This window comes from Balaenoptera borealis, assembly GCF_965194805.1.
Source record: "Balaenoptera borealis genome assembly, chromosome: 21".
NCBI classification, from domain to species: Eukaryota; Metazoa; Chordata; class Mammalia; order Artiodactyla; family Balaenopteridae; genus Balaenoptera; species Balaenoptera borealis.
Window position 1 is genome coordinate 36,688,592 of NC_138880.1, and position 24,734 is coordinate 36,713,325.

The 24,734-nt window shown below is 36.0% G+C and overlaps 1 protein-coding gene across 1 annotated transcript in view; it reads left to right on the forward strand.

Annotated features, from left to right (window-relative positions):
• Positions 1-24,734, forward strand: part of TENM3 (teneurin transmembrane protein 3) — a 2,383,554-nt gene that overhangs the window by 1,540,847 nt on the left and 817,973 nt on the right. The window contains exon 7 of the mRNA XM_082374697.1: positions 6,946-7,026. The gene's annotated coding sequence lies outside the window, so the exon portion shown is untranslated. The remainder of the gene's footprint in view (positions 1-6,945; positions 7,027-24,734) is intronic.

Genomic DNA, 24,734 nt, shown 5'->3' on the forward strand with positions numbered 1-24,734 from the left:
AGCAAACAAACAGAGATGAACAATGCAATAAATGAAATTAAAAATTCTCTAGAAGGAATCAATAGCAGAGTAACTGAGGCAGAAGAACGGATAGGTGACCTGGAAGATAAAACAGTGGAAATAACTACTGCAGAGCAGAATAAAAAAAAAGAATGAAAAGAATTGAGGACAGTCTCAGAGACCTCTGGGACAACATTAAATGCCCCAACATTCGAATTATAGAGGTCCCAGAAGAAGAAGAGGAAAAGAAAGGGACTGAGAAAATATTTGAAGAGATTATAGTTGAAAACTTCCCTAATAGGGGAAAGGAAATAGTTTATCAAGTCCAGGAAGCACAGAGAGTCCCATACAGGATAAATCCAAGGAGAAACATGCCAAGACACATATTAATCAAACTATCAAAAATTAAATACAAAGAACAAATATTAAAAGCAACAAGGGAAGGGCTTCCCTGGTGGCACAGTGGTTGAGAATCTGCCTGCCAATGCAGGGGACATGGGTTCGAGCCCTGGTCTGGGAAGATCCCACATGCCACAGAGCAACTGGGCCCGTTAGCCACAACTACTGAGCCTGCGTGTCTGGAGCCTGTGCTCTGCAATAAGAGAGGCCACGATAGTGAGAGGCCTGCGCACCGCAATGAAGAGTGGCCCCTGCTCGCCGCAACTAGAGAAAGCCCTCGCACAGAAACGAACACCCAACACAGCCAAAAATAAATAAATAAATTTATAAAAAAAAAAAAAAAGCATCAAGGGAAAAACAACAATAACACATAAGGGTATCCCCATAAGGTTAACAGCTGATCTTTCAGCAGAAACTCTGCAAGCCAGAAGGGAGTGGCAGGACATATTTCAAGTGATGAAAGAGAAGAACCTACAACCAAGATTACTCTACCCAGCAACGATCTCATTCAGATTTGATGGAGAAATTAAAAGCTTTACAGACAAGCAGAAGCTAAGAGAATTCAACACCACCAAACCAGCTTTACAACAAATGCTAAAGGAACTTCTCTAGGCAGGAAACACAAGAGAAGGAAAAGACCTACAATAACAAACACAAAACAATTAAGAAAATGGGAATAGGAACATACATATCAATAATTACCTTAAATGTAAATGGATTAAATGTTCCAACCAAAAGACATAGACTGGCTGAATGGACACAGAAACAAGACCCGTATATATGCTGTCTACAAGAGACCCACTTCAGACCTAGTGACACATACAGACTGAAAGTGAGGGGATGGAAAAAGATGTTCCATGCAAATGGAAATCAAAAGAAAGCTGGAGTAGCAATTCTCATATCAGACAAAATACACTTTAAAACAAAGACTATTACAAGAGACAAAGAAGGACACTACATAAAGATCAGGGGATCGATCCAAAAAGAAGATATAACAATTGTAAATATTTATGCATCCAACATAGGAGCACCTCAATACATAAGGCAAATACTAACAGCCATAAAAGGGGAAATCGACAGTAAAACAATCATAGTAGGGGACTTTAACTCCCCACTTTCACCAATGGACAGATTATCCAAAATGAAAATAAATAAGGAGACACAAGCTTTAAATGATACATTAAACAAGATGGACTTAATTGATATTTATAGGACATTCCGTCCAAAAACAACAGAATGCACATTCTTCTCAAGTGCTCATGGAACATTCCCCAGGATAGATCATATCTTGGGTCACAAATCAAGCCTTGGTATGTTTAAGAAAATTGAAGTCGTATCAAGTATCTTTTCTGGCCACAATGCTATGAGACTAGATATCAATTACAGGAAAATATCTGTAAGAAATACAAACACATGGAGGCTAAACAACACACTACTTAATAACCAAGAGATTTCTGAAGAAATCAAAGAGGAACTCAAAAAATACCTAGAAACAAATGACAATGAAAACACAATGACCCAAAACCTGTGGGATGCAGCAAAAGCAGTTCTAAGAGGGAAGTTTATAGCTATAAAAGCCTACCTTAAGAAACAAGAAACATCTCCAATAAACAACCTAACCTTACACCTAAAGCAATTAGAGAAAGAAGAACAAAAAAACCCCAAGGTTAGCAGAAGGAAAGAAATCATAAAGATCCGATCAGAAATAAATGAAAAAGAAATGAAGGAAACGATAGCAAAGATAAATAAAACTAAAAGCTGGTTCTTTGAGAAGATAAACAAAATTGATAAACCATTAGCCAGACTTGTCAAGAAAGAAAGGGAGAATACTCAAATCAATAGAATTAGAAATGAAAAAGGAGAAGTAACCACTGACACTGCAGAAATACAAACGATCATGAGAGATTACTATAAGCAACTCTATGCCAATAAAATGGACAACCTGGAAGAAATGGACAAATTCTTAGAAATGCACAACCTGCCGAGGCTGAACCAGGAAGAAATAGAAAATATGAACAGACCAATCACGAGCACTGAAATTGAAACTGTGATTAAAAATCTTCCAACAAACAAAAGCCCAGGACCAGATGGCTTCACAGGCGAATTCTATCAAACAGTTAGGGAAGAACTAACACCTGTCCCTCTCAAACTCTTCCAAAATATAGCAGAGGGAGGAACACTCCCAAACTCATTCTACGAGGCCACCATTACTCTGCTACCAAAACCAGACAAAGATGTCACAAAGAAAGAAAACTACACGCCAATATCACTGATGAACATAGATGCAAAAATCCTCAACAAAATACTAGCAAACAGAATCCCACAGCACATTAAAAGGATCATACATTATGATCAACTGGGGTTTATCTCAGGAATGCAAGGATTCTTCAATATACGCAAATCAATCAACGTTATACACCATGTTAACAAATTGAATGAGGTAAACCATATGATCATCCCAATAGATGCAGAGAAAGCTTTCAACAAAATTCAACACCCATTTATGATAAAAACCCTCCAGAAAGTAGGCATAGAGGGAACTTTCCTCTACATAATAAAGGCCATATATGACAAACCCACAGCCAACATCGTCCTCAATGGTGAAAAACTGAAACCATTTCCACTAAGATCAAGAACAAGACAAGGTTGCCCACTCTCACCACTATTATTCAACATAGTTTTGGAAGTTTTAGCCACAGCAATCAGAGAAGAAAAAGAAGTAAAAGGAATACAAATTGGAAAAGAAGAAGTAAAACTGTCACTGTTTGCAGATGACATGATACTATACATAGAGAATCCTAAAACTGCCACCAGAAAGCTACTAGAGCTCATCAATGAAATTGGTAAAGTAGCAGGATACAAAATTAATGCACAGAAATCTCTTGCATTCCTATACACTAATGATGAAAAATCTGAAAGTGAAATTAAGGAAACACTCCCATTTACCCTTGCAACAAAAAGAATAAAATATCTAGGAATAAACCTACCTAAGGAGACAAAAGACCTGTATGCAGAAAATTATAAGACACTGATGAAAGGAATTGAAGATGATGCAAATAGATGGAGAGATATACCATGTTCTTGGATTGGTAGAATCAACATTGTGAAAATGACTACTACCCAAAGCAATCTACAGATTCAATGCAATCCCTATCAAACTACCACTGGCATTTTTCACAGAACTAGGACAAAAAATTTCACAATTTGTCTGGAAACGCAAAAGACCCCGAATAGACAAAGCAATCTTGAGAAAGAAAAACGGAGCTGGAGGAATCAGGCTCCCTGACTTCAGACTATACTACAAAGCTACATAATCAAAACAGTATGGTACTGGCACAAAAACGGAAATATAGATCAGTGGAACAGGATAGAAAGCCCAGAGATAAAGCCACGCACATATGGTCACCTTATCTTTGATAAAGGAGGCAAGAATATACAGTGGAGAAAAGACAGCCTCTTCAATAAGTGGTGCTGGGAAAACTGGACAGGTACATGTAAAAGAATGATATTAGAACACTGCCTAACACCATACACAAAAATAAACTCAAAGCGGATTAAAGACCTAAATGTAATGCCAGACACTGTAAAACTCTCAGAGGAAAACATAGGCAGAACACTCTATGACATAAATCACAGCAAGATCCTTTTTGACCCACCTCCTACAGAAATGGAAATAAAAACAAAAATAAACAAATGGGACCTAATGAAACTTAAAAGCTTTTGCACAGCAAAGGAAACTATAAACAAGATGAAAAGACAACCCTCAGAATGGGAGAAAATATTTACAAATGAAGCAACTGACACAGGATTAATCTCCAAAACATGCAAGCAACTTATGCAGCTGAATATCAAAAAAACAAACAACCCAATCCCAAAATGGGTAGAAGACCTAAATAGACATTTCTCCAAAGAAGATATACAGTTTGCCAACAAACACATGAAAGAATGCTCAACATCATTAACCATTAGAGAAATGCAAATCAAAACTACAATGAGATATCATCTCACACCGGTCAGAATGGCCATCATCAAAAAATCTACAAACAATAAATGCTGGAGAGGGTGTGGAGAAAAGGGAACCCTCTTGCACTGTTAGTGGGAATGTAAATGGATACAGCCACTATGGAGAACAGTATGGAGGTTCCTAAAAAAACTAAAAATAGAACTACCATACAACCCAGCAATCCCACTACTGGGCATATACCCTGAAGAAACCGTAATTCAAAAAGAGTCATGTACCAAAATGTTCATTGCAGCTCTATTTATAATAGCCAGGACATGGAAGCAACCTAAGTGTCCATCAACAGATAAATGGATAAAGAAGATGTGGCACATATATACAATGGAGTATTACTCAGCCATAAAACGGAACAAAACTGAGTTATTTGTAGTGAGGTGGATGGACCTAGAGACTGTCATACAGAGTGAAGTAAGTCAGAAAGAGGAAAACAAAATACCGTATGCTAACACATACGTATGAAATCTAAAAAAGAAGAAAAAAAAGAAAATGGTCCAAAGAACCTGGGGGCAAGGCTGGAATAAAGATGCAGACCTACTAGACAATGGACTTGAGGATATGGGGAGGGGGAAGGGTAAGCTGGGACAAAGTGAGAGAGTGGCATGGACATATATACACTACCAAACGTAAAATAGATAGCTAGTGGGAAGCAGCTGCATAGCACAGGGAGATCAGCTCTGTGCTTTGTGACCACCTAGAGGGGTGGGATAGGGAGGATGGGAGGGAGGGAGATGCAAGAGGGAAGAGATATGGGGACATATGTATATGTATAACTGATTCACTTTGTTATAAAGCAGAAACTGACACACCATTGTAAAGCAATTATCCTCTAATAAAGATATTAAAAATAAAAAAATTAAAACAATAAACAATTTTAAAAAGCTATTGTGGTTATTTTGATATTGGCTGGCCTCTTAACTGATAATACTTTTTTATGGTGTTTGATTAAATAAAAATAACAAGTTGAAAATTTTAATGGCAATCATCATTAATAATAAAATACATGTATTAAAAAATAAAAAATAAAATAAAATACATGTATTGGTATTTCCCAGAGGTTATAGCAACTACAAACAGTAAAATCTCCTTCAAGCAAGTTGGCCAATGACATCTCTGACCATCTGATGGTGGCCATTAATTATAAAGAGCCAATGGTACTTGCTGGGAATTAATAAAAATCTCAGTGAGAAAGGAAACTGGCAGAGGTAACCGAGTAGTGCTCACGGGTACAAGAAGGTGTGTGCAGAACTGCAGACTAGAATTCTTGTCTCTGAAGAGGCAGCATGGTCTGGTAGAGCAAGTATGCTTCTCAGAGTCAACCAAATTGGGCTTCACATCACCCTCATGCAGGGTGACTTCCAAAATACTTAACAGCTGGTCTGTGTGCAGGCACAACTACAGACGCTGGCTGTAAAAGCGCTGACATTCATATGTAATGGCAGAATATGAGTATACATGAGGTCAGCCCCACCATTTTACAGCACTTTTTTGTCATCATCTTTGCACCTAACCAAGTCAACAAACAGAGAAGCACTTTTCTATTAGCCCTGACTGAATTTCAAAGCACTCCACCCTTGAGCACAGCCTCCTCCGTCCTTGTCTTTCCCCAGACTCTCCGAGCCTCCTTCCTCCTCTCTGACTGCTCCCTCGCTTGCTTCTTCCTTTCCCATAAATGTGAGGCTGACCCTTTCCCTCCCTCTTCATTCCCTACACTCTCTCCCTTGGCAATCTCATCTGACTTCACTGCTTTCAAATGATCATGACTCGGGGACTCCAGCATTTTTGCCTTGGCTCCTCTGCTACGGATTCCCAAGGAACCTTCTGCCCCTCATCACACATTATTATGACCCTTTGTACTGGTTTGTCCTGATAAACTGGGAGGTTCATGAGGGCTGAGCTCCTGTCTTTCTCATTCAGTGCTGAGTCCCTGGGTCTAGCATAGTGCTGGGAATGTCGCAAGTGACTCAAGTTCTAGTGCGCAAATTCTCTGAAAATGTTCTCCAGTGAAACTGAAATGCATTCGGCTCCCCCTCTCCCCTTCTCCACTATGCTCAAAGCTTGTACGTTGGTCACGTGCCCCATTTACTTGGATCGCCCTCCCTACCCACTCTTCACTGTTCCAGCTCCCGCCCACCATCTTTAAGAAATCATACTCTGCAGCCTTAACCTGAAGTCCGCCCTCATCCTTAAAGCTTTACCCAGTTTCCTTGTTGGAAGTACCCTGCCTCCTGATTCCCATAACATTTGATCTACAACTCTTTCGTGGTCCTCACCAGTTTGAGATCTTTATTGTACTTTTTTATTTACCTAATTTCCTTAAGGAAACTGTTATGCGTCACGCATTACCAATCTCCTGTATCACCTGGTACATGCAAAGATACTTAGCAATTGCTTGTTATAAAAGGATTAAGTGAATGTTATCATTTTATAATTATGTAGATAAATACATCATAGTGTAGTGAATACAGTTATAGTAAAACGAATACCTTATAGTAAAGCAATTTTTCCATTTTGTACTGTTTCTCCAGGCTTGTACCACAACCAATACCTTTGCTTGACAACTCTAATGCATAAACTGCCACAGAACTGAGGGAGAAGACAGCTTTTTGGTAAGTAGCATGTAAATTTTTAAATCTGGTTGTAATCAGAAAGCTAATATTTATGCCTCCATTGTGTTTCAAGCCCTATTTCATACTTTTTTTTTTTTTCATATCCTGGTATGTTTTCTCGGAGATTAGACGGAATGGATGGAGAAAAGTTTTCAAAAAAATGATTGCTTCTTATAGACATTAGCATGAATCCTTTCAATTTTGACACCATGCTGAGACGATTCCATATATTTCTGAAATGAATTTATATTTTTGTGTACATTTTATTGAATATAACATTCAGAAAAAATGTGCAAATTGTAAGTGCACGGTGCTCAATTAATTTTCATTGAGTGAGCACATCCATGCAACTGGGAGCCAGTTAAGAAACAGAGTGTTACCAGTCCCCCTCGTAGACGCCCCAATCCCTGTGACCTCTGCAGTCACATCCCCTCTCCACCACCCTTTCCCACCCCCATCAATGTCAATTACAGTCATGACCTCCCACACTGCAAACTAGTTTCCCCTACTTTCAAATTTTATGTGAATGGAGGGACTATCTTTTTCAATGACTTAAAAATAAAGACAAACTTGAAAAAGTGAGCAGGGAAACCAAGTGATGTTCTATTTATGTAGCAGCTGTTTTGCCAGATGATTTGACAGCTAATTGGAGTCGTATTGCTTTTATTCTTAAGCACAGCAAGTATCACCTGTTTTAATTGGGGGGGTCACTGCTGATTCAGCACTGAACTTGGATTTTTTTTCTCATATTTGTGCCTAATAAATTATAGCCTGCCCAAGATCAGGAAAGGTATTCATCATGTCAAATGTTTACAGCAACTGTCTTTTATAATTAGAGCAAAAGATTTTCTTTTAGCATTGACTGATTAAATTGGTAATTAACATAGGATGAAGATTTTGCATGGTTTCTCAAAGGAACCAAGAAAATAGATAAAGGTACACTTAGATCAGCTAAAGGCTTAATAACACGTTTGTTCAAAGCTTTATTGTATTTAGCATAATAAATGAGAAATGGGATCGCATTTATTTATTTCAAGATGGGTAACTGCCTTTCCAGTTATGTATTCTAGAGAAGGCCTTACTAAGAACCTCCTAATCTCTGTTAAGTTTTAGGCATCTTCCCAAGAAGTAACAATTAAGCCCTGATACTTCATATGCTCACTTAATGATTCAAATAGTATCTTATTGATCAAGATCCTGGAAAGAAAGATTAATTAGAGTTTCTATCTATCCTCAATTTCCAAAATAATTGTTGCTGCCCAATTCCTTTTATACTATTATTAAATGTTACGACTTCTCATCCTAGTTTATTAATTTTCATTTTATGGCAACTGGTGCCTTTCTTAAAAATAATTTCTGTCATCCAAATCATCTCTTTCCATTTAGTGTGATTAATGGTTTGCAAATCACAGGGTGATAGTTTATATAATCTTGTTAATTATTGGTTATTCGTCTGTTACCCAGAGAAACTTCTTGACTTTGCTCCTCAATTTTATGATACACTCCAGTTTAGAGACCTATAGTCCTCTGTATGCTGCATCACCCCAACATGTTCTTGAACTTGCATTCAACCATCTTTAATTATGTGAATTTTGCATGTAAGAAAAACACTTAAAGTAATATTTCCTAATCAAGTTATTTTTAAAACTACTCAGTGGAATTCTATTTTTCTTAAAGAGTATGTATGTTTTAAAGCATTTAGTGAATTGGAAGATTAAAATTGGTATTAAAAGATACAATTCAACAACATTCCAACTTCTTTAAATGTTAGGAATTATAAAATAGCTACTTGGAGATTATCCCATTCAGTTATTAATATGTGTCAGTGTGAAAAACAAGACCTTTCTTCTATAATAAAGAGCATCAATCCCTAATCACCCCGCCCCTCCAGCCTCACACAATAGACAACCACTGTTCTTATTTCTATTATGGTGATTAGTTTTGCTTATCCTTGAACTTCATTTAAATGTAGCTCATTAAATGCAATGTGGTTTTTTCTGCTTCTGGCTTCTTTCATTCAATATAATGTTTCTGAGTTACGGTGCTGTTCTTGAGTGTAACGGTAATTAACCTTGAAACAAATCAACACTGCTTCAGAGTCTTCGCCCTGCTTCACACTCCCACCAGAAATGTACGAGAGTTCCATTTGTCCCAAATCTTCACCAGCATTTGTTGTTATTAGTCTTCTGGGTTTTAGCTTTCCTTGTGATCTTGCTGTGGCTTTAATTGGCATTATCCTTATGATTAATGATTTGAGCATATTTTCATGTGCTTATTAGCCATTCACATTTCTCCGTTTTTTGAAGGTGTCTATGTAGGTCATTTGCCCTTTAGGTGTGTTTGCCTGATTTGTGGGAGCTTTTAAAATATATTTTGGACATAAGACCTTTGTCAGATTTTATGGATTATGAATATTTTCATTTAGTCTGTGGCTTGTTTATTTTCTTAACTGTGTCTTTTGATAAACTGGTGTTTTGATTTTGATGAACTCTAACTTGTTGATTTTTCGTTTATGGTTAATGTTTTTGGTGTCCTCTCTAAGAAATATTTGCCAATAACAAGTTTGAAAATTTTTATAGTTTTGGTTCTTACATTTCAGTCTGTGATGATCTTGAATTAATTTTTGTACATGGTTTGAGGTCAGGGTTGAGATGCATTGTCTTCACATTTTTATGCAATTATTCTACCACAATTTATTGAAAAAATAATGTCTTTCCAAGTTGACTTGCTTTGGCACATTAGTGAAAATCAATTGCTCATAAATAATATGTCTATTTCTGAACTATTTATTCTATTTCATTGATCTATCGGATTATCCCTATACCAATACCACTCTCTCTGGAACATGGTAGTCTTGAAATCAGGTCATGTAAGCCTCCAGTTGTGTTCTTTTTCATGATTGCTTTAGCTAGTTTAGATCCTTTACATTTCCATATATATTTTAGAATTCACTAGTCAATTTCCACCAAAAAAAAATCCTGTTGGGATTTTGATTGAGATAGCACTGAGTCTGTAGTTCAATTTGACAGGAAATGACTATTTTAACAATTTTGAGTCTTCCAATCCATGAACATGGGAACTCTCTCCTTTCATTTAGATCTTTTTTCATATTTTGCCCTTTTCAGTGTAGATATTTCACACATCTTTTAAGCTTATTCTGAAATATTTTATCTTTTTATGCTCTTATAAAATGAATTTAAAATCTTCCATTTCCCATTTCATTGTTCACTGCCAATATGTAGAAATACCATGGATTTTTTTATATATTGGCCTTGTATCCTGCAATCATTCAGATGTACTTACTACTTCTAGTAGTTGTTTTTCCCATAGGTACCTTTGGATTTTTATGTAGATGGTCATTTTCTCTATGAATATAGAATTTCACTTCATCTTTTCCCATTTTGATTCCTTTTATGTCTTTCTCTTTCCTGTTGTACAAACTTGGACTACCTGGCAAATGTTGAAAAGAAGTGGTGGGAACAGATATTTTGCTTTGTTCCTGATCTCAGAAGAAAAGTATTCAATGTTTTATCATTAAGTCTGATGTTAACTTTAGGCTTTTGGTAGTTGCCTTTTAAGACTAAGGAAGTTCTGTCTATTCCTGGTTTAAGCGGTGTGTTTTTTTGTTTGTTTGTTTTTGTTTTTCTGAGTTTTTTTTTTATAATGAATAGGTATTGAATTTTGTCAAAAGCTTTTCTTCCTGCACATATTGAAATGATTATATGGTCTTTCTTCATTTTCTGATAATTCAGTGGATTAAATTGATCTTTTAAGTGCTATCTTTCATTCCTGGGATAAATCCCCATTTGGTTGTAATGTATGGCCATTTTATGTAATCCTGGATTTGACTTGATAATATTTTCTTAATAAAACTTATTTAAGTCTATATTCTGGAGGAACATTGGTCTCTGATTTTCTTTTCTTGGAATATTTTTGTCAGGTTTTTATTATCAGGGTATTGCTGGCCTCTTTAAATGAGCTGGAAAATATTTATTTCCTCCTCCTTTCTTTTCTTAAATAACTATGTAGATTTATGTATCTATAAAATTTTGACAGAATTCACCAGAGACTCCATCTTGGCTTGGAGTCTTCTTGATTGGGAGGTTTTTAATTACAAATTCAATTCTTTAAGAGATACAGAGTTATTCATATTTTTTCATTTTTTTCTCATGTTAATTTAGGTGAATTGAGTTTTTCAGCATTTTTATTTCATCTAAGTTGTCAAGCATTTTCCCACAAGTGTTCATAATATTCCTTTGTTATCCTTTAAGTTTCTGTATGAACTATGGTCATATCCCCTCTGTCATTCCTTATACTGGAAATTTGTGTTTTCAATTTTTTTTTTTTTGATAAGTTTTGCTGAGGTCCACTACTTTTATTAGTCTCTTCAAAGTACCAACTTTTGATTTGTTAGTTTTCTTTATTTTTTGTCTGTTTTTAATTTCATTTTTGCTCTTATTTTTTACTATTTTTTTCTTCTTACTTTGGTTTTAATTTGATCCTTTTTTTCCAGATACTTAAGGCAGTAACATAGATTATTAGCTTTAAAATGTTTTTCTCTTCCAAGTATTTTTAATGCTACAAGTTTCCCTTGAATCACTGCTTTAGCTGCCTTTCGCACATTTTTATTCGTATTTTCATTGTCATTTACTTGAAAATATTTTCTAGTTTCCATTTATGATTTATTCTTTTACATTGCATAATTCAGAGGTATGTTGTTTTAATTCCAAATACATGAGAATTTTTCTAGATCGCTTATTCTTGTGGATTTCTAATTTAATTCCTGTCATTAGAGACATATTTTGTGAGATTTCTATTTTTTGAAATTTATTGAGACATTTTATTTTCTAGCCCAGCATCAGCATAAGGTCTATCTTGGTGAATGTCCCAAGTTCTTTGGAAAGAAATTCATACTAAGAAATTTTTGGATGTGGTGTTATATAACTATTAATTTATTCAATTTGGTTGATCACGTAGTTGAAATTGTCTTTATCCTAACAATTTTTTATCTACTAATTTTATAAAATACTGAGAGAGGTGTTAAAAATCTCTATTTATGAATGTGGATGTATCACTTTCTTTTGTTCTGTATAACATTTGCTTTATGCATTTTTGAAGCTCTGTTATTAGGTGCATACACATATACCTGTATTAGGGTTAATGTAAGTTCCTAATGAAATAACTATTTTATCATTATGAAATATCCCTCTTTTAACACTCCTTATCTTCATATCTGCTTTGTCTGATGTTAGTAGAGCCACATTACCTAACTTTTGCCTATTGTTTTCATGGTATATCCTTTTCTAATCTTTTGCTTTCAGTATGCCTGTATCTTATAATGAAGGTGAATTTCTTGAGACCATGTATATTAGTTCTTCAATTTTGTCTGGTATGCCTTATAATCAGAATTTTTAGCTCATTGCATTTAATAAAATTAATATTGCAGTTGAAGTCTGCAGCCTTGCTATTTATTGGATTTGGTTTTGATTCCTCTATTTCCCCTTTCCTGCTCTGTTTTGGGATTAATCTTTTTTTTCAATATACATTTTAATTCTTCCATTCAGGGTCTTTAGTTGTACCTAATGTAATGGTTACAAGAGGCAATCTTATCATAGTATACTTAGTATGCTTCCCATAATATTTTAAAACTTTGTAACAGTATAATTACATTTGCTGCCTCATTCTTGTGGTATTTTTATCATATATTTTAATTCTACACACACTAAGACACTACAATATGATATTGTTTTTGCTTTAAACAGTCAGCTGTTTTTAAAAAAAAAAACTAAGTATATTAGTTTGCTAGTGTTGCTATAAAAAAATACCTGCTGAGTGGCTTAAACAACAGAAATTTATTGTCTCGCAGTTCTGGAAACTAGAAGTCCCAGATCAAGGTGTCAGCAAGCCATGCCCCCTCTGTGGTAGATGCTAAGGAAAGCTCTCTGATCTAGGCCTGTCTCCTCTAACTTCTCATAGTTCCTTGGCTTCTGGGCACATAACTCCAATCTTCATATAGCATTCTTTCTGTATATATGTCTCTGTGTCCAAATATCCCCTTTTTATAAGGACATTGAGCATATTGAATTAAGATCCACCTAATGATCTCATCTTAACATGACTACATCTGCAAAGACCCTATTTCCAAACTAGGTCACATTCACAGGTACTGGGGATTAGGATTTCAATGTATGAATTTTGGGAGACACAATTCAACCCATAATGCTAAGAAAAGGGGGGAAACGTTTATATATATCTCTGTATATTTACAGTTTCCCATGTTCTTCATTCCTTCCCATGGATCAAGTTTCCATCTGGTATCATTTCCCTTCAGCCTGAAGATATTTTTGTAGCATTTCTGGCAGTGCAGGTTTGCTAGTGACAAATTTTCTCAGCTTTCATTTATCTGAAAATCTTTATTTTAATCTATGGAAAGGATATTTTTTTACTGGACACAGAATTCTGGCTTGATAACGTTTTTTCCCATCACTTTGAAGGTGTCATTTAATTGTCTTCTGGCCTCCATTGTTTCTGATGGGAAGTTGGCCATCATTCATACTGTTATTCTTTTATATCAAGATCTGTCAGCTTAGCACCTTTTATATTTTAAGCCATGTAATTCTTTGCTGTAGGTGGCTTTCCTGTGCGTCATAGCGTGTTTAGCAGCACCTCTGGCCTCTACTTAGTTGCCATTAGCACCCCACCTGCACCTTCAGTGTGAAAATCAAATATATGTCCAGTTTTCTCAAATATCCTGTTCAGCTTTATTGTTCCTTATTGTGGGAGAGCATGGCCATTGCCAGTTATTCCATTATGGCCACGTGTGGAAGATTTTCTGATTTGCAATGGTGTTTAATGAGAGACAAAATAATTGCAGTGAATCTGTTTTCATTTCAGTAGAGTTAAAGGACATGCCATCATCTTCAAATCTAGACAAATAAAATATCCCCCAATCTCTAATAAAGTGAACACATCTCCTGATTTTCCTAGCATAGTGCCAGTTAATGCCTATTATTGATAACTCCTCATTTCACTTTCAAAAATATTCTAGTTTTTATACAACATTGTAAATCAACTATACTTCAATTTAAAGAATAAAAATTTAAAAATCTAGTTTTGGCAATAAATTGCCAGCCTACCGTATTTATACATATTAATAATAATGATTATAAGTGGGAGAATACTATATATATAATCCAACGTAATCTTCATTATACAATCATTTTGAGTATTCATTTTGCCTTTTCCAAATTTAAGATCATTATTTCTTTTTAGGAATAACATTTTCTTTACCAGTGTGTAAGTTTGCATACAACCAACCTCTCCGTTTGCTAGTGCTTTGAAATGTTTCAAATGTGGTCAAAAAGTGACTTAAATAAACTGCATAACACAGAATAGACTTTTATTAGGATAGTTCTCACATAGGAAAAATGTATCCTATTTACTCACAGATTTCTCTTTTACTAGATTTTTTATTGTTAAGAGACAGCAAATTGCTCTCACTTGCCATGGTTGGTTGGACTAACTCCACGGACTCTGGCCAGAGCCCTGGCTTGGTAGAAATGTGACAATGGACAGATGCAATGATGTATTATTGGGAGGAGGAGTTAAGACATGTTCTTAGGTCTTGAAGCTCTCTTAGTTCCTCTTACAGTCATGTACATCTTAGCTGTCATGACCTTCTGAAAAACACCCTACAGAAAAAGACATTTATGCAGAGAAAAATGTCCTATATTTCCTTACATTTGGAAAAGCATGAGTTTCTTAAGGAAAACAGTAATTGAGAGTAATTGCAGTATCTCTGGCCATCAGTATGACTCCCCTAATTTAAGGACATCATGTTCTCTGGACTGCATTCCTGGCCATGTAGTCAATGCCTTGGTAGCTTAGTAAACATAATGTAAGTCCGATACACTTGTTTATTATTTATTTTCTTTGAATATATACCTAGATAATGCAAACTGACAAAGTTGTTTTTCAATCACCCCATTGTATATCATATTGAAGATGGTAATAAATGTTGAACTTTCAAACCTTATGCAAATATGTTGTATTTCCATCTATCTCCTGTTCAACAATTTATTATTTTTATGTTTTCATATTGAAAATTATTCATAACCTATTTAATGTCAGACTTGTACCTACAATGAAATATGGAGAACACCTTTCATTAAGCGGAAGGTTTTCATTTATGATAGTCCTTACAGAAGATTCAAACTGTTAGTCAGAGGTACTTATTTTGAGAGAGTAGCAGCTTGGGTGCTGTAATATGTTTCTTCTGTTTTAAAACATCCCAAAGAATGCTGTCAGCTCTAAGTTTCTATACCTAGTATCTCCTAAATCAGATCAGACCATTTTTATGTAATGGTTGCAAATGTGTTTTTTTGAATGTTAAATCTGCTTCTGTTTTTCAATCAATTTAAAATGTGTAGAAAAAAGTGTTCTGATTGTATATTATCCAATTTTCATCAGCTGCCGGAAGGAAATGCTGTGAAAATCTGTGATTTAAAACCCTTAAAACTTCTGCTTGAAATGCATGTTTTGTTAACAACATTAGAGATGCAAAGTATCTTAAACAGAATTTTGATGTCTTTATTAATAGCATTTAAAAGTTTTAGGATTTCAGATATTCATAGATTTTGTTCTCCTTGATTTACAAGGTCATGTACTTTAGACCTTTCTATTTCTCCTTTTGGAAATAATTGGAACTGTGAAGGCAAGTGGTAAAAGAAAGAAAAAGAATTGCATTATTAGCGACAATGCTATCCTTTCTAGGGTTTAATGGAAAAACATATTTTATATTGGCTATATAAATAACCATAAATAACAATGAACACTCAAAACCCATTGTGTATAAATCACTTGCCTGTGAGCTGCGTGAAATACAAAGATCTTGTCTTCCGTGAGTTTGTAATCTAGTTAAATAAATAAAAATACAACATGCCAAAGGAGTGGTAGACTTAAGTGCTGTAGGGATTTAGAAGAGCAAAAATTGTTTTTTCTTTCTCTATGACTTAATGGCTGAAGTGGGACTTGAGTTAAGGAGTGAAAGTAATGCATAATAGTAATTCATGATGAAAATACTGTTGAATACTAACAAATTTAAGTGCAACATATTTTTTTTCTGTGATCCTTATGAGTGTCTCATGCACTTTGTTTTTTTAACATCTTTATTGGAGTGTAATTGCTTTACAATAGTGTGTTAGTTTCTGCTTTATAACAAAGTGAATCAGCTATACATATACATATATCCCCATATCTCCTCCCTCTTGCGTCTCCCTCCCATCCTCCCTACCCCACCCTTCTAGGTGGTCTCAAAGCACTGAGCTGATCTCCCTGTGCTATGCAGCTGCTTCCCACTAGCTATCTATTTTACATTTGGTAGTGTATATATGTCCATGCCACTCTCTCACTTTGTCCCAGCTTACCCTTCCCCCTCCCCATGTCCTCAAGTCCGTTCTCTACTTCTGCATCTTTACTCCTGTCCTGCCCCTAGGTTCATCAGAATCAATTTGTTTTTAGATTCCATGTATATGTGTTAGCATACGGTATTTGTTTTTCTCTTCCTGACTTACTTCACTCTGTATGACAGACTCCAAGTCCATCCACCTCACTACAAATAACTCAATTTCATTTCTTTTTATGGCTGAGTAATATTCCATTATATATATGTGCCACATCTTCTTTATCCATTCATCTGTCGATGGACATTTAGATTGCTTCCATGTCCTGGCTATTGTAAATAGAGCTGCAGTGAACATTGTGGTACATGACTCTTTTTGAATGACAGTTTCTCAGGGTATATGCCCAGTAGTGGGATTGCTGGGTCATATGGTAGTTCTATTTTTAGTTTTTTAAAGAACCTCCATACTGTTCTCCATAGTGGCTGTATCAATTTACATTCCCACCAACAGTGCAAGAGGGTTCCCTTTTCTCCACACCCTCTCCAGCATTTATTGTTTGTAGATTTTTTGATGATGGCCATTCTGAATGGTGTGAGGTGATACCTCATTGTAGTTTTGATTTGCATTTCTCTAATGATTAGTGATGTTGAGCATCCTTTCATATGTTTGTTGGCAATCTGTATATCTTCTTTGGAGAAATGTCTGTTTAGATCTTCTGCCCATTTTTGGATTGGGTTGTTTGTGTTTTTAATATTGACCTGCATGAGCTGCTTGTATATTTTGGAGATTAATCCTTTGTCAGTTGCTTCATTTGCAAATATTTTCTCCCATTCTGATGGTTGTCTTTTTGTCTTATTTATGGTTTCCTTTGCTGTTCAAAGGTTTTAAGTTTCATTAGGTCCCATTTGATTATTTTTGTTTTTATTTCCATTTCTCTAGGAGGTGGGTCAAAAAGGATCTTGCTGTGATTTATGTCATAGAGTGTTCTGCCTATGTTTTCCTCTAAGAGTTTGATAGTGTCTGGCCTTACATCTAGGTCTTTAATCCATTTTGAGTTTATTTTTGTGGATAGTGTTAGGAAGTGTTCTAATTTCATTCTTTTACATATAGCTGTTCAGTTTTCCCAGCACCACTTATTGAAGAGGCTGTTTTTTCTCCATTGTATTTTCTTGCCTCCTTTATCAAAGATAAGGTGACAATATGTGTGTGGGTTTATTTCTGGGCTTTCTATCCTGTCCCATTGATCTATATTTCTGTTTTTGTGCCAGTACCATACTGTCCTGATTACTGTAGCTTTGTCGTATAGTCTGATGTCTGAGAACCTGATTCCCCCAGCTCTGTTTTTCTGTCTCAAGATTGCTTTGGCTATTCGGGGTCTTTTGTGTTTCCATACAAATTGTGAAATTTTTTGTTCTAGTTCTGTGAAAAATGCCAGTGGTAGTTTGATAGGGATTGCATTGAATCTGTAGATTGCTTTGGGTAGTAGAGACATTTTCACAATGTTGATTCTTCCAATCCAAGAACATGGTATATCTCTCCATCTATTTGTATCTCTTTAATTTCTTTCAACAGTGTCTTATAATTTTCTGCATACAGGTATTTTGTCTCCTTAGGTAGGTTTATTCCTAGGTACTTTATTCTTTTTGTTGCAGTGGTAAATGGGAGAGTGTTCTTAATTTCACTTTCAGATTTTTCATCATTAGTGTATAGGAATGCAAGAGATTTCTGTGCATTAATTTTGTATCCTGCTACTTTACCAAATTCATTGATTAGCTCTAGTAGTGTTCTGGTAGCATCTTTAGGATTCTCCATGTATAGTATCATGTCATCTGCAAACAGTGAAAGTTTTACTTCTTCTTTTCCGATTTGGATTCCTTTTATTTCTTTTTCGTCTCTGATTGCTGTGGCTAAAACTTCCAAAACTATGTTGAATAATAGTGGTGAGAGTGGACAACCTTGTCTTGTTCCTGATCTTAGAGGAAATGCTTTCAGTTTTTCACCATTGAGAATGATGTTTGCTGTGGGTTTGTCGTATATGGCCTTTATTATGTTGAGGTAAGTTCCCTCTATGCCTACTTTCTGGAGAGTTTTTATCATAAATGGGTGTTGAATTTTGTCAGAAGCTTTTTCTGCGTCTATTGAGATGATCATATGGTTTTTATCCTTTAATTTGTTTAATATGGTGTATCGCATTGATTGATTTGCGTATATTGAAGAATCCTTGCATTCCTGGGATAAACCCCACTTGATCATGGTGTGTGATCCTTTTAATGTGCTGTTGGATTCTGTTTGCTAGTATTTTGTTGAGTTTTGTTGTAGTTTTCTTTCTTTGTGACATCTTTGTCTGGTTTTGGTATCAGGGTGATGGTGGCCTCATAGAATGAGTTTGGGAGTTTTCCTCCCTCTTCTACATTTTGGAAGAGTTTGAGAAGGGTAGGTATTAGCTCTTCTCTAAATGTTTGATAGAATTCACCTGTGAAGCCATCTGGTCCTGGGCTTTTGTTTGTTGGAAGATTTTTAATCACAGTCTCAATTTCAGTGCTTGTGTTTGGTATGTTTATATTTTCTATTTCTTCCTGGTTCAGTCTTGGAAGGTTGTGCTTTTCTAAGAATTTGTCCATTTCTTCCAGGTTGTCCATTTTATTGGCATCTAGTTGCTTGTAGTAATCTCTCACGATCCTTTGTATTTCTGCAGTGTCTGTTGTTACTTCTCCTTTTTCATTTCTAATTCTATTGATTTGAGTCATCTCCCTTTTTTTCTTGATGAGTCTGGCTAATGGTTTATCAATTTTGTTTATCTTCTCAAAGAATCAGCTTTCAGTTTTATTGATCTTTGCAATTGTTTCCTTCATTTCTTTTTCATTTATTTCTGATCTGATCTTTATGATTTCTTTCCTTCTGCTAACTTTGGGTTTTTTTTGTCTTCTTTCTCTAATTGCTTTAGGTGTAAGGTTAGGTTGTTTATTTGAGATGCTTCTTGTTTCTTGAGGTAGGATTGTATTGCTATAAACTTCCTCTTAGAACTGCTTTTGCTGCATCCCATAGGTTTTGGGTCATCATGTTTTCATTGTCATTTGTTTCTAGGTATTTTTTGATTTGCTGTTTGATTTCTTCAGTGGCAGCATATTTTTTATTAAACCTAGCAACCTATGTTGGATATGAAAAATGGTAAAAATATGATATCAACCAATTAGAACAGATGATTTTCTTTTTTATAGCTTTCTTTGGTTTCATGCTAATTGATAAAAACAGAAGTACTGAAACTTTGTACTTTTTAATTAGTACTTTATTTAGTTTTTCATATTGTGTTTTACCTAATCTATCAATCAGTGTTTATGCTCATCCGCAAGTAAGAGATTACCAAAAAATTGTGACATATACATACAGGGATTTATTTTCTCACTTAAAACAAGTCCCAGGTTATGGCACCTCCATGATGTCATTAAGATTTTTCCTCATCCTTGACTATTCCACCCCTGTGGTATTCGATCAGCTCCAAGAGAGCTGCTGGAGCTCCAGTCATCACATCCCTCTTTCAGGCCTACAGAGAGTAGAAGGGACAAAGAAGGATGCCAGCCCTTCCTTTAAGGAGCCTTCGGGGAAGCACCACACATTACTTTGCTTATATGTCAGTGGCCAAAAGGTAGTCAAGTAAGCAACTCTACTGCAAACAGTTTAGGAAATGCAGTTGTCCAGTTGGTTACATGACTGCCTAGACTAAAGTTAAGGATTTGGTTTTTTGTTTTGTTTTGTTTTTTTGCTATGGAGAGGAAGGAGGTATCAGAGACTAGAGTAGGCACATAGCCGTTTCTGTCATTCCTACTAAACATTTTTCATGTCTGTGGTGCAAATTGTGGCATTACTAAGTTGAAATGAGCCTGGCTGACATTATATAAGGGATATTGCTTACTGGGTTGATATTCTAGGCACCACCCATGCCAGTTGTCCAATTACATGATGATCATGAAAAATTTCATTGAAAATGACTAAACCTAGAATGAGAGTGTTGGATCTCTGGCTGTGTGGTTAATTTATATAAGAGTGTATGTGTCATTATATTGGTTGAAAAGATGGATAGAGAGATAGATACATGGGTATGTATATAGGTAACAGGTTGTATAGTTAGGTTGATAGAAAAATAGAGGGAAGGAGCTGAGACTGCAGGGGAGAGATGGGGAGAAGAGGAAAGGAACAAAGCTAAACTAAGGAATTGGAGAGAATTCTTAGCCATACTCGAAGGATAGTCTGGTCTTGTCAAAATGTACATCTCTGTATTGACCCATTTTGCAGATCATCTTCTCAGTGCTGCACAACTTTCTGCTCTGGGATGCTGTTTTATTTAAGATCCTTAGCATTATTTGCAGATGATTCTTTATTTCCACATATGTAAATGCTGAGAGTGTACTTAAATTATGGTCCTGAGGAAACCTTTTTCTTCTAACATTTTATCTTATGTTGACGTCTTTATTTATTTCTTAACAAGGGAGTAGCTCTATCTATGAATCTCTTCTGAGTGCTTTTTCCTGCAGGTCTGCCTTCTAAGTCACCCCAGTGTTGCCTGTGTTGTCTGTAGGCTGCCTTTCCCATCGCCCTGGTGGAGGGTCTATTCCCTCCTCACAGTTAAGAATCAGCTCCTCACTTAGTCTTAGACGGAAACAGCTGTACTGGGCAGCTTCGTGATGTTATCCCGTATGTTATCCCATTTAACATCTCTCTGCGCAGAAAAGCAAGACTTACTGTTTCACTATTACAGGTGCAGAAATATGTGGGCCAGGCTATAGAGACCCACACTGCCTAGTGACCTAAATTCAAAGAACAATATTCAGTACAGTGTGTACAATGAACCACTGTCTTGGTTCATCACAGGCGAAAAAGAAAAAATAAAAAATCTCAGAGGAAGTTTCAGTGAAAGAGATTACCTCCAACCACATTAAAAATGTTTTCAGGGGGCTTCCCTGGTGGCGCAGTGGTTAAGAATCTGCCTGCCAATGCAGGGGACACGGGTTCAAGCCCTGGTCCGGGAAGATCCCACATGCCATGGAGCAACGAAGCCCATGCGCCACAACTACTGAGCCTGTGCTCTAGAGCCCGCGTGCCATAACTACTGAAGCCCGCGCGCCTAGAGCCCGTGCTTCGCAACAAGAGAAGCCCCCGCAATGAGAAGCCTGCGCACGGCAATGAAGAGTAGCCCCCGCTCGCCGCAAATAGAGAAAGCCCGCGTGCAGCAACAAAGACCCAATGCAGCCAAAAATAAATAAATAGAATAAATAAGTTAAAAAAAATTGTTTTTAAATGTTTTCAGGGGCCCTCCTTACTGGTTTTGAGGAATGTAAATTCTGCATCTCTCCCAGCAACATGACAGTCTCACAGAAATTAGGTACAATCAAAAGAAGGTAGAACAGCAGTGAAGGGAATTTGCTGCCAGCTTAGAGAACAAGGTGCTACGTTACCGAAACAGCACGTCATCTATTCTCATGGGAATGCATTGAATATCTGCAGTACCATTTCCATTCGTGAAGACATTATTTTTAAATTTCAGTGTACAGCGATAACAGTAGTTAATTAGATACATGTTACTTCTTCTTTAAAATATCCTATGCTCATCTAATTCATTTGGTGTCCGAGATCACGGTGTAGAAACCCCAGATTCTTGTGATATTTAGGCGAGGGCTTTTAGTTTTAATCCCTCTTTTAAAACTGGTAGACTCACTTGTGGCACTTGATTGATTGCACGTTCCAAAGTGATCTGTCAAATATCCGTACCTGCGAGCATGCCTTCATGCGCAGACTGAAGTTAAGGAAAGAAAATATGGGAGAAAATATGGGTTTTTTTCATGTACAGATTGGATTTTAAAAATAAAATAGGTGAACTGCTTTTTAGGGTGTCTAAGTTAATTTTTCAAATTCAACTCTTGCATAGTAGTCAATGGGGAGGGGATAAATATGATGGGATTTTCATTTGCATTGCCCTTCCTCTTCTCTGAAATAATTTATTATAATTTTCATGAGGCTTCATAATATTATTCATTCGCTTCATAATTGAAACGTTAAACGCTGCCCCCTGTTGATTCCTGACCTGTACCAGCCAAAGGCACCTTCCTCTCCTCCTTCTCTCCTTCCCAACAAAGGAAGTTAGCAAGTTTGATAACCAGGGATAACCTACATCGATGATCCTGGACTTATTTATTTATAAAATAGGAGTTGAAGTTCCTGGCTTCTTAGAAATAGGTGGTACATTAACAGACTGAAATGATTTAAAATTTCAAATTTTATGCAAATATTAAGAATTGTTACTGAAAAGGTGTACACAAACAACAAAAGACACTGGAGAATTAAAATGTAATCATACTTTCATCAGTAACAATTTATCATTCTGACTGGCATAAAAAAGTATTTAAAAATAAACTGTGACAACTTACTGTATTCAATTTTACTACCCAATTTTTAATAAGATAGCAAAAGGAAAAGCCGTGATACAGGGTCATTGAATGTCAGGGAAATCGTCTGCAACTAGAGCAATGCCTGTTACTTAGTAGGTGCTAAGTAAAAATTTATTTAATGAGATCAACTTCTAGACTTTGAAAGCAGATTAGGAAAAAAAATGTACCCTTCCTTTAGTAAAGATTTGTATAAACTCAGGAAGAAGTTTCAGTTTGCCTGGTAAATGACATATTTTATATCTTTGGACAAAATCAGTAAAATCTACAAAGAACTGAATACATCACCTACTATGGCCAACTTCCAGCACCAGCCCAAATGGGATTATGAAGCCATTCGGATTTTATAGGGCAGGTCAGTACTTTTGTCCCTGAAATATGAGTCATGTTTTGTTTATTTCATCTTATCATTCTGTTGTTTTACCCAAGCTAATTTGGTTTGTAATGAGAATAACTCATTAAGCTAGTATATGATAAAATTGCCTTGGGCTAGAAGCTAGGATTCTAGCGGAAATCCCAAATGTGAAAGTCTTCGCCCCTACTCTTCCTGTTTGGGGATAATTTGGCTCTACTTCTGCTCCATATTCTCAGGATTTATTTTCTGACCACCTCTTTAAAAGGGTAGCATAATTTAGAATACAGTTTAGGGATATGAAATTTAAAAAGTCATTCATTGAGGCAGGCGTAATGATTGAGTCAGTTATGTTACTTCTCACTAGGTTTCTGAAACGGACACCAGTAAGATGAAGGAAACTTAGTGGAAGTAATTAACAGAGAAAAATTAAGGAGAAGGGGCATGTAAAGAGACTGAGTTTAAACACGTTAGTGCAGAAAAAAGACAAATACATTATTCTGGGGAAAAGTGATATTGGAAACCAGGAAGAGAGGATAATATTTATTGACCACATACTATGTATGAAGCATTATTCTAGGTCATGAAATATATCCACTTGGTCTTAAATTTTGACCCCCTTGGCTTATCTTGCTTTACTTTTATTAGCATTAGTAGCAAATATTAAAACGGTGCCGAGTCAATGAAATAGAACAAAACTGTGTCTCCTGGAGATTTGTAGAGCTTTGGCCCAGATAATGCCAAAAACTTACTATCAGATGTTCACCTTTGGGCTGCCTGGGTTTTCTGACTTTGGCAGCCAACTGAAGTGATTGCAGGAACTGTAACATATAAACTAAACGACTAATATATTCATCTCCTTGCTGAGCATCTGAACCATAAAATTGGCCTAATTTTTAGCTTCAGGCTCTTGATGACGTTCTTCCCAATTAGTATGATTATCTTTTAAACGTTTCCTCACATTCATGTAACTTCTACGATTTTGTAGACTTTTGAGTGAGGGGGAAATAGGCACACAGTACAGAAAGTCAAAAATTGCAGGGTGAAAATACTCTCGTGTAATTTTGAGTTAATTCTGGAAGTTCAAGGTTTTCGTTGAAAGAACATATGTTTTCAAGGACTTCCGCGGTCCCCCTGTTTGCCCGCAGAGTTAAGGCTGCAACACCCTGGCTCTCCAGGCTCCGACTTTAGGAGGAAAACCCTATGTAGAGGGCATCTGCTCAATTCTAATAATAAATTTTAAGGGAGGGACAGAATCGAAATTAGAAGCAAATGGATTAATTATTCCTCTATGTGGGACCTGGGAATTCATTCATTATGTGTGTTCCTCATCACTTTGTGTACTCTTGGGCTTCTGCAGAAATGTTAAGTGAGAAATGAAAGGGGGAAGATTTTATTTTGTCAGCATGGGAATTTCAATTTAAGTATTCCAGAACAGAGAAATATCCCGAACACTGGGACCTGTACACAACGTATCACCTATGGCCCTCTTCTTGGAATTAGAGTTCGAAGATGCAT